The sequence below is a fragment of the Triturus cristatus genome, chromosome 7 (assembly GCF_964204655.1).
Source record: "Triturus cristatus chromosome 7, aTriCri1.1, whole genome shotgun sequence".
In the NCBI taxonomy this organism is placed as follows: Eukaryota; Metazoa; Chordata; class Amphibia; order Caudata; family Salamandridae; genus Triturus; species Triturus cristatus.
In genome coordinates this window covers 1,642,684,589-1,642,699,292 of record NC_140590.1, presented here as the reverse complement: position 1 = coordinate 1,642,699,292, position 14,704 = coordinate 1,642,684,589, and positions in this window count along the sequence as shown.

The following is a 14,704-nucleotide window of genomic DNA, read 5'->3' as shown; positions in this document are numbered from 1 at the left end:
GGGTCAAGACGGATTTGCATATGGCTGTGTCCAAATTGGGGTGGCGTAGTGGGCAAAAGAATGATGGATTTAACCCAAATCTTTTGACTGGGGGAGAATGTTTGCATTGTCAGCATTCCATCCATCATTTGTTTGCTGTAACACTTTTCGCCCTAAGTGGGATGGGTATTCCCAGACGTGGGTTCCTTGCTCACTGCACCACTGGATTCAAGCTAGCCTGGCTGAAGAAGGGGGACATACCCTGAAACCGGTCCCAGGATGCTTGTTTTTTTTCTTTTTTACAAATTAAGCACTGCTCGAGACTCTTCCTCCACACCCAATGAAAGCTCTGCATCCCCATGCAAAATCAAACATTCCCTTGTGCTCCCACTCATCTCGCGAGATGGTCTGCTGAGAAGTAAAGCATTGCCCCTAAAGGCCAGTGTACAGATGATAAGAAACAGCACAGGTAAGGCTGCCAAGATTTCTTTTTCATGCCAGATCTGAATAATAGTTGCCATTTGTACTTTGAGGCGTCTGTAAACTTCCATTGAGGCCATGGGATAGGGTGACCGGACATCATGGATTAAAATAAAATGAATGGACTGTTCGAGCGTCCTGAAACTTTTTGTTAAAAATAAATACATGCCCTGTCTTTTTTAGACGGGGTCGGGTGAGCGAACACGTTAATCACAGTGTTGTGTATGCTCACTTTTCCACCGGCCCTCTCATCAAACCAGAGACAGACGTTCACTTGTTTTCAGTCGCCGGCTGTATGCCTCCCCTCTTTCAAGCAACACAGCAGGGTATAATGAAGGGCAAATCGGCTTCTGGGCAGCCAGTCACCACACCATGGGGGAGGGAGAGTTTTGTTTTATATATATATTCACTTAAAAAACCATAGGTTTCACACACGTTATAGTTAGGAATTAGCATTTAAAGAACCTTGCAAATTCACTTAAAAAACCATAGGTTTCACACATGTTATAGTTAGCTGGACATTTCACTCGTAAAAAACCAATGAAATTCCCCCGTTATAGTTAGTTCAGATAATTATAACTCATGCGCCCGCAATCCACTGCTCATGACGTCACATATTACATCACTCATGACATAGTCAGTGGCATCACTCATGATATCACTGATGACATCATCCTTGTGATAGAGTGGCGGTCGCGCGAATTATAGTTATCTGAACTAACTATAATGGGGGAATTTCATTGGTTTTTTACGAGTGAAATGTCCAGCTAACTATAACATGTGTGAAACCTATGGTTTTTTAAGGGAATTTGCAAGGTTTTTTAAATGCTAATTCCTAACTATAACGTGTTTGAAACCTATGGTTTTTTAAGTGAATTTGTAAGGTTTTTTAAATGCTAAGTTATGTATGTATTATTATATTTTTTATATATTTTTCTTACAATAAACTACCTATGTATATAGTTATAGATTGACTGTATCCTGTAATATGGAATGGCTCGTTTAAAATGTTTTTTTCTTTTTTTTTAAGGTTTTGCGCGCACCCCGCGAATTTTTGAAAAGAAAAAAAAATGTTTTTTTCACCCTTCGGGGTCCTTCAGGGACCCCTCACAAAGACTAGGGGGTCAGGAACTCTCTACCCTGCCCCCTTTTCACGTTCTCCACCTTTCTTTTTCACTGTCACACACCAAACACACAAAATGGCGGCCGACACTTCCTGATTTCGACCGATTCGAATGTTGACTGACATGTAACCACCAATCAGAATTGCGCTCGCGCACGTTAGGGTGCGCGCACCGTGCGCGACGGTGCGCGCCTATAGATATTTATGTTATAGTTAGGAATTAGCATTTAAAAAACCTTTGAAATTCACTAAAAAACTATAGGTTTCAGGGACGTTATAGTTAGTTGGACATTTGACTCCTATAAAACCATAGAAATTCCCCCGTTATAGTTAGTTGAGCTAACTATAACTCGCGCGCCCGCAATGCACTGCTGATGTCACATATTACATCACTCATGACATGGTTAGTGACATCACTGATGACATCATCCAGTGAATGTGTGTTTCTGTAAAGTTTAAATATTTTTCATATATATCTATGCCAAGGTGTATTGAAGAATGAGTGGATTTACAAGTGCCTGAAGGGATTATTTTGTAGGTGCGTGACTGACTGTATGAGTGAGTGATTGAACGTGTCTTACTGAATGCATGGGTTAGTGACTAAACTATGTGAAAGTCTGTATTAGTCTCTCAGTTGGTGTGTAAACAACTGCATGGGTTGGTGAGTAGCTACATGAGTGTCTATATGGGTTATTGATTTGTTGCGTGAGTATCTGTATGGGTGCCTGAGTGTCTGTGTGGGTGGGTGGGGGGTGTGTGACTCTGTGCATAGATGTCTGAGTGGGTGATTCACTGGTTGTATGGATTCAAAAGTGCATCTGGGAAGGGCTGTATGGGTGAGTTAGTGTGTGTATGGGTGTGTTGGTGAGTGAATAAATGCCTCAGTGGTATATGTGTGACTAACTACATATGTTTTAAGGCAGTATATGTGAGTGTTGGAGTATATAAATGACTATACGTGAGAGTAAGTTATTTGAAGAGTGGATGTGTAAATAAGTGTCTGCTTGTATCAGTGATTGTATAGGACAGTAAGTATGTGTTAGTATCTGCATAAATAAGTGATGTGGTGTGTGTATAAATAACGGAGTTGGTGTGTATAACTGTATACATGAGTAAATGGGTATGTGATTGATTCTTTGCGTGACTGACTAGGTGTGTGAGTAACTTTATGGATGAGTGGTGGAATGTGACTGTATGTATAGGTGTATGAGTGCATATTATAGTACTGTATTGATGAGTAACTGCACGTATAAGTGACTGGATGTGTGTGTAGACCTAGGAAATAGTCGGTAGTATGTAGTATCTGGCATTGTTGTGTGTATGGTTTCAAAAATAGTAGTCTGTATTTTAGAGTGGGTGTATCAAAGTTTCTATTAGGGCATCAGTATGTGCATCAGATTATCACGTGGATGATGTCGTCAGTGATGTCATCAGTGATGTCACTGACCATGTCATGAGTGATGTATTATGTGACGTCATCAGCAGTGCATTGCTGGCGCGCGAGTTATAGTTAGCTCAACTAACTATAACAAGGGAATTTCTATGGTTTTATATGAGTCAAATGTCCAACTAACTATAACGTCCCTGAAACCTATGGTATTTTATTGAATTTCAAAGGTTTTTTAAATGCTAATTCCTAACTATAATGTCTGTAAAACCTATAGTTTTATTCAGTGAATTTCGAATGTTTTTCAAATGTTAATTTGATATTTTAATATTTATAAAACCTATATTTTTTCTGGGTTTTTTTGTAATATTTTGGAACTCTTATAATTTTTTTTAACTTTAAAAGTTATGTAATGATTTATATCTTAAAAAAAAAATATGTATATCTATTTTTTTTTTTTTTTATTTTTTAGAAAACTGGAGTCCTGTACCGGTAGTGTACCAAGCTCCATTAGCACGCGAATCCTATCCGCCATATTGCTAAACTCGTAAATGATGCGCATTTCATATCTGACGGGTTTGTGGCACCGCGTCCCGCTTAACATCATATACGTATGAGATCGCGCCAGCTGCTACTTTGGTATGAGACGGGTCCGCATGTTACGTCATGTACGTATGTGGTCGCGCCCGCTGCGGGTTGCGTGTGCGACGAGTGCACGCTGCCAGGCCCTGTGTTACGTCATAGAAGTATGGTGTCGCGCCGGGTACGCCATTCACTCATCTTTTTTTTTTATGTCTCAAAACTATATCTAAATAAGATTAAAGCGTATATGAGAGCAAGCGATAATCTAAAATATTTTAAACATTTATATATTTCTAACTGTAATAAACTTATATTATGGTATAAATATTTTCTCAAAATCGCGTTGGGTGCGGCCTCCTTGCGCGCTCGGTGCGCGATTGCCATGTGACTTAAAAAAAAACATTTGATTGGTTCATAACATTTCCCATTGTAACAGTTGGAGGACCCCACCCATTTTAGTCATTGTCTCTACAGCGTTTGATGAGAGACACCTCTTCTGCTTAGAGAGCTTTTTTGAAAGGTTTTTTGCTGTGTACACATATCTTATACTACACACAACATGCAACGATCATCTTTATCAATATTCATGGTCTGTACAGTGACCTTCCACGTGTGATGGCCATACATCTGAAACGTTACATCAAAAAACAAATGTGTGTTACATGATGCCCCTGGTGTGTGTGTGTGCGCGCATTATTGTGCTGCCTTTCGGCCTGGGTATTGGTGGCTCGAAGGGGTATCATCAGCCACGGGCAGAGTGCACATCCTAGATCACATGTGACAAACAGTAAAGAATAATGTGTATATTTGTGTTGCAGTATGCTCTGTTGTCAGGCTTTACCAGTATAGTAGTGTGTCATTTGTGAGACTTTCAGATTCACGTTTGACATGCATTGCTTGACTGTAATGAGCGTTATCACTGTGTATGACGTAGCCTCACTGCTGATCCTCCCTCCATCTGAGCACATTCAAATGTGTGCGCTTCGCGATAGCAACACTTTCAATAATACCGCACACCATTGACATGCATGTCTGCACATATCCACAAGCTTGACAACGACATGTGATGTTGGCCATTCAATGTTTTCGGACAGCATCTCATTAGCGATAGTTGCCGCCCTCCTGGTATATGCTACATTAATGTAAATTGCGGATAGTGCGATGTCAAAACTGCAACAGGGACACACACATAAGTACACTTCCTGGCCAGGCAGGAACTGAACAATGCCCAGGTCCCCGAATAATTATTCACACCCATACGCTGGCCTGGCGTACGCAAGCCCAGCCCACTTTGTGTACGTATAAATAGGATAATGACGACGCCACATGTCCCTGTTCTTCCACACTGCCTCAGGTGATATGGCCGCATCCACCTCGCATATCACAATGCGCAATAAAAAAAAGGGATCCATGAGGTGTACACCATCCTCGCAATCAAAACTCGATTTGAATTGTGAACCCTGCTGGCCATTGTGTTTGATGCAAAAACAACAATTGATGGACAGAATGCAGAACAATGTCATACATTCACCCCAGTACAGAGATCTGGGCCTAAATCCATCGTTTGTTTGCTCACCATGCCATTCCAGTTTGAACCCAGCCATATGCAAATCAGTCTTGACCCTGTGCCCCATGGGAACAGTCCAGCCCGAACTGCCAAGCCAGGTCCTCCCTGGACTGGAAACAAGCATCCTAGGACCGGTTTCGGGCTTTCAGCCCTCGTCAGCCAGGATAGCTTGATTCCAGTGGCATGGAGAGCAAGGGACTCACGTCTGAGCATACCCTTTCCACTCGGGGTGACAAATGCAAAAACAACAATTGATGGACAGAATGCAGAACAATGTCATACATTCACCCCAGTACAGAGATCTGGGCCTAAATCCATCGTTTTTTTGCTCACCATGCCATTCCAGTTTGAACCCAGCCATATGCAAATCAGTCTTGACCCTGTGCCCCATGGGAACAGTCCAGCCCGAACTGCCAAGCCAGGTCCTCCCTGGACTGGAAACAAGCATCCTAGGACCGGTTTCGGGCTTTCAGCCCTCGTCAGCCAGGATAGCTTGATTCCAGTGGCATGGAGAGCAAGGGACTCACGTCTGAGCATACCCTTTCCACTCGGGGTGACAAATGCAAAAACAACAATTGATGGACAGAATGCAGAACAAAGTCATACATTCACCCCCGTACAGAGATCTGGGCCTAAATCCATCGTTTTTTTGCCCACCATGCCATTCCAGTTTGAACCCAGCCATATGCAAATCAGTCTTGACCCTGTGCCCCATGGGAACAGTCCAGCCCGAACTGCCAAGCCAGGTCCTCCCTGGACTGGAAACAAGCATCCTAGGACCGGTTTCGGGCTTTCAGCCCTCGTCAGCCAGGATAGCTTGATTCCAGTGGCATGGAGAGCAAGGGACTCACGTCTGAGCATACCCTTTCCACTCGGGGTGACAAATGCAAAAACAACAATTGATGGACAGAATGCAGAACAATGTCATACATTCACCCCAGTACAGAGATCTGGGCCTAAATCCATCGTTTGTTTGCTCACCATGCCATTCCAGTTTGAACCCAGCCATATGCAAATCAGTCTTGACCCTGTGCCCCATGGGAACAGTCCAGCCCGAACTGCCAAGCCAGGTCCTCCCTGGACTGGAAACAAGCATCCTAGGACCGGTTTCGGGCTTTCAAAGTCAAGCTATCCTGGCTGATGACGGCTGATAGCCAGAAACCGGTCCTAGGATGCTTGAATCCGGTCCAGGGAAGACATGGCTTGGCAGTTTGGGCTGGACTGGTCCCATGAGGCACAGGGTCAAGACTGATTTGCATATGGCCATGTCTGAACTGGGGTGGCGTAGTGGGCAAAAGAACGATGGATTTAACCCAGATCTCTTGACTGGGGGAGAATGTCTGCATTGTCAGCATTCCGTCCATCATTTGTTTGTTGTAACGCTTTTCGCCCTAAGTGGGATGGGTATTCCCAGACGTGGGACCCGTGCTCACTACGCCACTGGAGTCAAGCTATCCTGGCTGATGACGGCTGATAGCCAGAAACCGGTCCTAGGATGCTTGAATCCGGTCCAGGGAAGACATGGCTTGGCAGTTTGGGCTGGACTGGTCCCATGAGGCACAGGGTCAAGACTGATTTGCATATGGCCATGTCTGAACTGGGGTGGCGTAGTGGGCAAAAGAACGATGGATTTAACCCAGATCTCTTGACTGGGGGAGAATGTCTGCATTGTCAGCATTCCGTCCATCATTTGTTTGTTGTAACGGCCATTGTGTTTGGACACACAACAATGACAGCAGGTGAGCAGTGGGGCCTGGGTGCACAGGGGCTGCAATTGAGCACGGTGCTGCGGGAGGGGTGGGATGCATCAGCCTGGGTGCGCAGGTGTGAACAAGCGATGTTGCCATGTGTAATGATGTGATCTCTGACCTCATTCAGTCACATCTCTGTCTTGTTTTAAGGACCTGCTGGACCGTACTGTAGGCCTGAGCCAGCGGGCAGTGCTGCCCACAGACATGTGGCGTTGGCTTTTGGGTCACTGTAGTGAGCTGATTACTAAGTGCACATGCACACAGGCTTGCACCACTGCATTACACGTGCACATTATGCTTCTAGTTCCTTTGTATGTGAACGTTGGCATAACATATTATTATTTACCCTTGTGTATTCTCGTACACTCCCAACTCCTCTTTGAACCACGATTACCACTATCAGTTGGTAGATCGTACTTCAAGAAGGAAGGATGCACTCAACTGGTGTTCTCTATTAAGCTTGAAATAAACCTTCATTTACCTCAAGACGTTTCCAGCATTATATTATTTCTCCCTTTTCAGACACCGAGTTAGTTGCACCAAAATGGACGGAGCAGGTGCTCAGCCCATGATGATGCCCTGGGCATTCTGACGCCTTTCATCGTGGTATCAAGACACCGTCCCAGACCGGAGACCTGACCGGAGACCTGACCTGAAATGAGCAATATAAGTTACTGAAAGTCCATTAAAAAGTTATGAGTTGTTTATTTATATAGTCAATATATTTTGCTTTTAATGGTGGTATTATAAAATGGTGATATTAGGTAAAGGGTAGAGGTTAATTTACTACAAAACAATTTACCTTTTCAGTACGGTTCAAATGTGTGCAGCTATGAGCAGACCAATGAAAAGGGGGGGGGGTGAAAAACAAAACAAGCAGAATGTAAGCGTTATGTAGTTAAAACCTAATAGTTGAGCTCATGAAAAGTGGTTGAAAAGGTGTTCTTGGGTATTGGCTAGTGATGATCTGAACATATGAAGAATTACAGTTATTTTTTGCAATGAGCATCTGAACAGATAGATAGAGAGAGCGAGAGAGAGAGAGGGATAGGGATAGAGAGGTAGAGAGAGAGGTAGAGAGACATAGAGAGAGAGGCAGAGAGAAATAGAGAGAGAGATAGAGATAGAGAGAGAAAGTGACAGAGAGAGAGAGAGAGAGAGAGAGACATATAGATATAGAGAGATAGATGGAGAGAGATAGAGAGAAAACAAGAGAAAGATAAACAGATAGATAAAGATACATAGTTAAAGATAGAGAGAGAAAGCGATAGAGAGTTAGAGATAGGTACAAGATAGATAGGTAAAAGATAGACAGACAGGTAAAAGATAGCTATATAGTAGAGGCTTATTGATAGATATATTGATATAGATAGATAAAAGATAGCTAGACAGAGAGTTAGAGAGACAGATAGAAATATAGATAGAGATATAGATAGATAAAAGATAGACATAGATAGAAGATAGAGATTTATAGTTAGAGATAGATAGTGAGAGATTAATAGATAGATTGATAGATAAAAGATAGATAGTTAAAAAGTAGATATATAGTGATAGATGAATAGATGGATATAATACATATATATATATATATATATATATATATATATATATATATATTCACTGAAAAAACCATAGGTTTCAGGCACGTTATAGTGAGGAATTAGCATTTAAAAAACCTTAGAAATTCACTGAAAAAACCATAGGTTTCAGGGGCGTTATAGTTAGCTGGACTTTTCACTCGTACAAAAGCATTGAAATTCCCCCGTTATAGTTAGTTCAGCTAACTATAACTCGCGCGCCCGCAATGCACTGCTGATGACGTCACATATTACATCACTCATGACATGGTCAGTGACATCACTCATGACATCACTGATGACATCTCAAATGACATCGCTGATGACATCACTGATGACATCATCCGGTGAATGTGTGTTTTTCTGAAAATTGCATATGTTTTATATATGTATATCTCAAGGTCGATGGAAGAATAAATGGGTATATAAGTGTCTAAATGGATGATTTGTTTTTGAAAAATTGATTGTATAACTGACTGATTAAGCGTCTCTTAGTGAATACATGGATTAGTGAGTAATGTTGAAATATGTAAATATCTGTATCAGTCTCTCACTTTGTGTATAAGTGGCTGCATGGGTTTTTGAGTAGCTACATGAGTGTCTATATAGGTTATTAGTTGGTTTTTTGAGTATCAGTATGAGTGTCTGTATGGTTCGGTGGGGGGGTATTACGTAGTGCATAGGTGCATGAATGAGTGACTCACTGTTTGTATGTGTTGAAGACAGCATGTGTGCAGGACTGTATGGGTGGATGAGTGTGTGCATGGGTGTGTTAGTGAGTGAATGACTGTCTCAATAGTGTCTTTATGAGTAACTACATATGTTTTAAACTAGTATATGTGACTATTGGTGTATATAAGTGAGTATATGTGAGAGTGAGAGATTGAAAGAGTTCCTGTATGAATAAGTATGTGTTTCTATAAGTGATTGTTTAAAAGACTAAGTATGTGTAAGTTTCTGTAGAAGTAAGTGTGGTGGTGTGTGTATAACTGTATATGCAAGCAAATGGATGTTTGATTCGTTATTAGCATGAGTGACTATGTGTGTGAATAACTCTATGGATGAGTGGCGTTGTGTAACATGATGTATAGGTGTATGAGTACATATGATGAGTGAGTACATGTATGAGTGACTGTATAGGACTGTTGGTGAATGAGTGGATGTGTATGTGGATCTTAGAATTACTGAATAGGTTGTTGTAACTGATATTGATATGTCCATTGTTTTGAAAATTTTAGTTTCTATTTTTGAATGTGTGTATCAAAGGTTATATTAGGGGGAGAGGAGGTCTGCCACTCTATCACAAGAATGATGTCATCAGTGATGTCATTTGAGATGTCATCAGTGATGTCATGAGTGATGTCACTGACCATGTCATGAGTGATGTAATATGTGACGTCATCAGCAGTGCATTGAGGGCGCGCGAGTTATAGTTAGCTGAACTAACTATAACGGGGGAATTTCAATGGTTTTGTACGAGTGAAAAGTCCAGCTAACTATAACGCCCCTGAAACCTATGGTTTTTTCAGTGAATTTCTAAGGTTTTTTAAATGCTAATTCCTAACTATAACGTGCCTGAAACCTATGGTTTTTTCATTGAATTTCAATGGTTTTTAAAATGCTAATTTCTAACTATGCCTACAGAGATAGGACATGTGAAGAAAGAAGAAAAAACGCACAGAAAGAAAAAAAAGAAATGCAGAAAAAAGCAACAGAAGTCCTCAAAGACGAAGAAAAGTGCAGGAAGAAGGATAAGGTGCAGAAAGAACAAACAGAATAGCAGAAAGACGCCTTGTTGCAAAATCATCCTGTACCCTCAACTTTTTCAGACAGATACTGGTGGTAACTGAGTCTGACTAACCAGTCCTAGAGCCAGTGCTATGTTAAAAGACACTCAGAATACAGTGAAAACACATACATACACTAGGGAACACTATGCGTTGGGGTCCCCTGTGATCAGCATGACCTCCTCTGTAAGCCCCTAGTATATAATAGGGCAGGGGATTAAAACTACCTCTTAAAACGCGCCACAGGGCGTGTTTGCACACGTCACCTCAGGCCCCGTCCCCTCACTTCCCCACTGTGTAAACACGCCCTGTGGCCATTTTAATTTGGGAGATTAAGTCCCCTTGAATCCTGAGGGTCCCTAGGGTCCAACTAGACCACTAGGTACCTTCAGTAAGCACCACAGAGCTGCGTTGCAGAGAGATGTAAAAAGGGACACTGCCTAGACCACCTCTCTGCAATGCAGCGCAGTGGCGCTTACTGGAAGCACCTGGTGGGCTAGATGGCCCCTAGGGTCCCTCAGGATTGAAGGGGAATTATTTCCCCAACTTAAAACGAGCCACAGGGCTTGTTTGCACACGTTAACTCAGGCCCCGTCCCCTCCCTTCACCACTGTGTAAACATGCCTTGTGGCCGTTTTTAGTTGGGAGATTAAGTTCATTTGAATCCTGAGGGTCCCTAGGGTCCAACTAGCCCACTAGGTACCTCCAGTAAGCGCCACAGAGCTGCGTTGCAGAGAGGTGTAAAAAGTGGCACGGCCTGGACCACCTCTCTGCAACGCAGCTCAGTGGCGCTTACTGGAAGTACCTGGTGGGCTAGTTAGCCCCCAGGGGCCCTCAGGATTGAAGGGGAATTATTTCCCCAACTTAAAACGCGCCATAGGGCGTGTTTGCACACGTCACCTCAGGCCCCGTCCCCTCCCTTCCCCACTGTGTAAACACGCCCTGTGGCCGTTATTTAAGTTGGGAGATTAAGTCCCCTTGAATCCTGAGGATCCCTAGGGGCAAAATAGCCCACTAGGTACGTCCAGTAAGCGCCATTGCAGAGAGGTGTAAAAAGGGGCACGGCCTGCACCACCTCTCTGCAACGCAGAGCAGTGGCGCTTTCTGGAAGCACCTGGTGGGCTAGTTGGCCCCCAGGGTCCCTCAGGATTGAAAGGGAATTATTTCCCCAACTTAAAACGCGCCACAGGACGTGTTTGCACACGTCACCACAGGCCCCGTCCCCTCCCTTCACCACTGTGTAAGCGCGCCCTGTGGCTGTTCTGAGTTGAGAGATTAAGTCCCCTTGAATCCTAAGGGTCCCTAGGGTCAAATTAGCCCACTAGGTACCTCCAGTAAGAGCCACAGAGCTGCGTTGCATAGAGGTGTAAAAAGGAGCGTGGCCTTAGAACACCTGTCTGCAACGTAGCTCCCTGGCGCATACTGGAGATACCTGTTGTGCTAGTTGGCCCTCAGGGACCCTCAGGATTGAAGGGGAATTAATTCCCCAACTTACAACTGGCCAGGGGGCACGTTTGCAGAGTGCTGCAAGGAGGGGGCGTGGCCTCCGGCGCGATGCCGGTCTTTTATTTCTTTTATTTTTTTAAGAAGGAGGGCTGTGTGGCCCCCCTTCTTTTTCTAATTTACTGGCCCTGGGGACCCCATCCCCCCAGGGCCTGCACCCTAATTTTTTTTGTTGAAAAAAATAAATTTGGCCCTCCCAAGGCCTTAATCGGCCCCGGGGACCCCAACCCCCGGGTCATGGCCTTTTTTTTTTTTTATTCTTTAGGAGGGGGCTGCGTTGCCCCCCTCCTCAGGCCACTTATGGCCCCGGGGACCCCATCCCCCGGGGCCGGCCTTTGTTTTTTATTATTTTTAAAAAATATATATTTATAGAAAAACCTAGGATATGCTGGACAAACCATATGTACCTATCACCATGACGATTTGCGTGATATTCATTAAAAGGCGACTATGCATAGAATGAATCCACATGGAATGTATTTACACCGCTAGTGAAGCTCTGACGTGTCTGATGCCCTACCGTGCCTAATCCCAGCGCCCCCGCTGGTGGGTACTCTCCAAGTAGACACCCTTGTCGTTTATTTATACAAACATGGGTAGCTATTGACGGGCACATTTAATATACACGCACACCAAGCCATTCAAAGGGGATTCGACAAAAATTCGACCAAACTATGCAAGAAACCCCCCTCACGGTTAATAAAACACATATCCACTGCCGGATGTGTAATACTTTTTATTTTACTCTCTGGAAAGGAGACGAACCTCACTTGAGAGTCACAGCGTGCTCCTGGCTGAGCCCAATGCTGTGTTACACCCACCAGTGCCCGCCGAGTGCCTCACACCTCTGTGTTGTATTCCACCAGCTAGTGCGTATGCTATGACACTCTCTAGCCTATGTGCACTGTAACACGACCCCGTGAATATATCATGCCACACTTGCCTTCGCACGGATTATATTGCCCCATCTAACGTGCCTTCCTCGATGCCTATGTTATAACGCACAGCGCTATGCCATACATATTACAATCTGGGATCCATATCATTGTTACAGTGCATATGCAACGTTACACTCCCCAGCACATATTTTATATTGCAACTTTAGAGACTAGTTAGGTTACACAACACTGCCCTGTGCATATTACACTCTGAGGCGCATATCGCATAGCACGCGCTAGTGCCTCTGCTATCTCGCGCTCTCCAATGAATCTCTCATTGCGCACAATGTATTGCATATTATATTTCACGCCCCAGTTCATCTTATATCACACTTTTTGGTGCATAGTTTATACCATATACTATATCAAGTTTTCATTTTCAATCGTGTTCTCAGGACTATGTTCTATATAACACTGCATCCACCTACCCTTTTCACGGGCATTACATTTTGCGATGGGGGGTGGAGGGTCAGGGGGTGTTTCTGCCAAGTGAGCCCGGAGTCACAGTCACAAACGTCCTCTTCTTCCTGAATAAAAGTGAGATTATGCGGCATACTTGTTCATATTTTAAGTAGTTCGCACATACACACATTTTGAAAACAATAAAGTTCCTAATACCCACCTTCTCTGAACAGTTAGCTTGCTGCCCTATCCACCTCCTCCCTATCCTCTGTTGTCTGAATCCATGGACTAGCCTCCTCCCTCCTGCCATGCATGGTCTGATGTGCTGCCACTGCCCTCCATTTAGCATGATGTACCAGTCCACTCCTCCTGCCCTCCATTTCCCAATTCTATGGCCCATCATTGACCTCCTGCTTAGCCTCTGTGCTTAGCTTGCTGCCCCTATTCTCCTTCCCCCTGCCCTCCGATGTCTTTGTGCATGCCCCTGCTCCATCCTTTTTGCCCACCATGTTTCATGGACCTGCCACTCCTATCTACTCTGAGTGTTCTGTTGAGCTGCCACTCCCCTCCCACCTGCCTAGCATTGTCAGATAACTGTAACCTGTCCCTGCCACCTCCACCCTGCCTGTCCACATGCCATGCCCCTATCCCCTTCCTCCTGTCCTCCATGGTCCATTTTACTGCCACACCCTTCTGCCCTCCCTGGTCTGTTGTGCTGCAATTGCTCCTCCTGCCTGCCCCGCGTGGTCTGTTGTGAGGCCCCTTCCCCTGAACTCTCTTGTCTGTGCCCAGGTCCTGACCCTCCCTTCTATCCTCCATGGTCCTTTGTGCATGCCCCTGCACCCTCCTTCTTGCCCATTATAGCCATTGTGTTGCCACTAACCCTCCCGCTTGCCATGCATGGTCTTCTGTGAAGCCATGGCCCCTCCCACCTTCCCTGTGTGGTCAGCTAGCTGCCCCTGACCCCCTCCCACCTTCCCTCCATGGTCTGTGTGTATGCCATCATAGTCTCATTGTTGCTCTCCATGGTGTGTCTTGTTTCTAGTGCCCATCCTGCCTGACCTCCATGGTCATCTTGCTGCTCCTGCCATGCCCACTTGCCCCCAGCCCTCTGTTTCCATGTGCAGACCCCTATTCCCTCCCTCCTGGCTTGTCTGTTCCATTGTAATGCCCCTGATCCGTCCCTCCTGCCCTTTATGGTCTGTTATGCTGCAGCTTTCTCTCCTGTCTGTCCATTATGGTCAGCTAGCTACCATTGCCTCTTTCCCCTCTGTTCTCTGTTGTCCATGTGCATGGTCCTGTCCCCTCCCTATTGCTTTCTATGGATTGTTGTGCTGCACTCCTGTCCCGCATGCGCTGTGTGGTGTATTGTGCTGCTGCAAACCCTGATGCCTGCCCTGTAGGGTCAGTTTGGTGCACCTCTCCATGTCCCTCCTGTCCTCTGTTATCTGAGTCCATGTCCCTACCCCAATTCCTCCTGCCTACCATGATCCAATGTACCATACTTGCGAACATTTTGAACTTGGTAAGAGGGAGATTTTGAAAAAAAACTGGGGTATTGATTTTCCCCTTTGAGTTACATTGAAAAAGAGGAGATTGTAGATAGGAGACAGATCAAATAAAGCCCA